Below are 2,048 nucleotides of genomic sequence, written 5' to 3'. Positions count from 1 at the left end.
ACAAAGGATCTATGAAACAACCAGAAAACAATTTTTTTTTGAGACACCATCTCACTCTGTCACCCAGGCTGGTGGAGGGCAGTGGTGCAATCTTGGCTCACTGCGACCTCTGCTTCCTGGGTTCAAGCAATCCTCGTGCCTCAGCCTCCCGGGTAGCTGGGACCACAGGTGTGCACCACCTCGTGGGACTAGTTTTTGTATTTTTAGTAGAGACAGGATTTCACCATGTTGGCCAGGCTGGTCTCAAACTCCTGGCCTCAAGTGATCTGCCCACCTCGGCCTCCCAAAATGCTGGAATTACAGGCATGAGCCACTGTGCCCATCTGGAAAACTTTTTTTTTTTTTTTTGAGATGAAGTTTCACTCGTTGCCCAGGCTGGAGTGCAATGGCATGATCTTGGCTCACGACAACCTCCCCCCACTGATTTCAAGTGATTCTCCTACCTCAGCCTCCTGAATAGCTGGGGTTACAGGCAGGTGCCACCACACCTGGCTAATTTTGTATTTTTAGTAGAGATGGGGTTTCTTCATGTTGGTCAGGCTGGTCTTGAACTCCTGACCTCAGGTGATCCACCCACCTCGGCCTCCCAAATTGCTGGGATCACAGGCGTGAGCCACCGCGCCCAGCCAGGAAAACAATTTTTTAAATGACAGTGGTAATCCTTACCTATCAGTAATTACCTTGAATATCAGTGGACTTAAAAAAATGATCTCAAATCAATAGCCTGGGGAAAAAAAAGAGCAAACTGTGCTTAAGGCAAGCAGAAGGAAGGACATAAAAGTCAAAGCTGGAATTAGTGAAATAGAAACTAGAAAAACAATAGAGACCTCAACAACAGCAAACAAGTGAGCGAAAGGCTGGACTAGACATTTTTCTAAAGATGATACAGAAATGTATAAAAAGCGTAAGAAAAGATGCTTAGGCTGGGTGCGGTGGCTCATGCCTGTAATTCCAACATTTTGGGAGGCCAAGGCGTGGTGGATCACTTGAGGTCAGTGGCTCGAGACCAGCCTGGCCAACGTGGCAAAACCCCATCTTTATTAAAAATACAAAAATTGGAATTTGCACCAAAGCAGCAGCTGCATTCCCACAGTTCGATCTTCACCTTCATGATGTTTCACTGGTCAAAAAATGCACTAAGTCATCTCCAAGATCAAAGCATTCAGCAAACAATGGCAAGGCAGAGCCACCAGAAAAGTTCACCTGATTTTCATGACAATACGATAATGCTGTATTAGATAGTGGAGCCACTTTCTGTATTGCTATATGGACATATGTAGCAACACAAATCAGAATAGAATGGAACCTGGACCCTGCTGGCAGAGTCACCCCAAAGGAATGGAGAGATCAGTAATCATCCCAGCTGGTATAATAATGAATTGTTTAAAAAACAGCTCATAATTGATACCAAGTTAAAACACTGTGTACCCATTAAGTTATGGCATTATTGAAGAAATAAAGTACATTTTGAAACCTTCAAAAAAAAATACAAAACTTAGCTGGGCATAGTGGCAGGCACCTGTAATGTCAGCTACTTGGGAGGCACAGGCATAGAATAGCTTGAACTCAGGAGGCAGAGGTTTCAGTGAGCCAAGATCGCAACACTGTACTCCAGCCTGAGTGACAGAGTGAGACTGTGTCTCAAAACAAAAACAAAAACAAAACAAAACAAAAAATGCTCAACATTGCTGATCATCATTAGAGAAATGCAAATCAAAATCACAAGGAAATATTATCTTACACCCATTAGGATGTCTACTATCAAAAAAGCAGAAAATCACAAGTGTTAAAGAGGATGCACAGAAACTGGAGCTTTTGTGCAATGCAAAATGGTGTAGCTACTACCAAAAACAATCTGATGGGTTCTCAGAAAAATAAAAATAGAATTGCCATATGCATTTCTGGACATATATCCAAAAGAATTGAGAATAGGGTCTTTAAGAGATATTTGCACATTGCACTTTAAGAGATATTTGCTATTTGATTTATAGCAGTATTATTCACAATAGCCAACATGCAGAAGCAGCCTAAATATCCATCAACAGATG

The 2,048-nt window shown here is 42.2% G+C and overlaps 1 pseudogene; it reads left to right on the top strand.

Annotated features, from left to right (window-relative positions):
* Positions 1-1,022: 1,022 nt before the first annotated feature.
* Positions 1,023-1,433, top strand: LOC112131745 (cytochrome c oxidase subunit 7B, mitochondrial-like; annotated as a pseudogene).
* Positions 1,434-2,048: the final 615 nt, after the last annotated feature.

The sequence above is a fragment of the Pongo abelii genome, chromosome 12 (assembly GCF_028885655.2).
Source record: "Pongo abelii isolate AG06213 chromosome 12, NHGRI_mPonAbe1-v2.0_pri, whole genome shotgun sequence".
In the NCBI taxonomy this organism is placed as follows: Eukaryota; Metazoa; Chordata; class Mammalia; order Primates; family Hominidae; genus Pongo; species Pongo abelii.
This window is presented reverse-complemented; position numbering and strand designations above follow the sequence as displayed.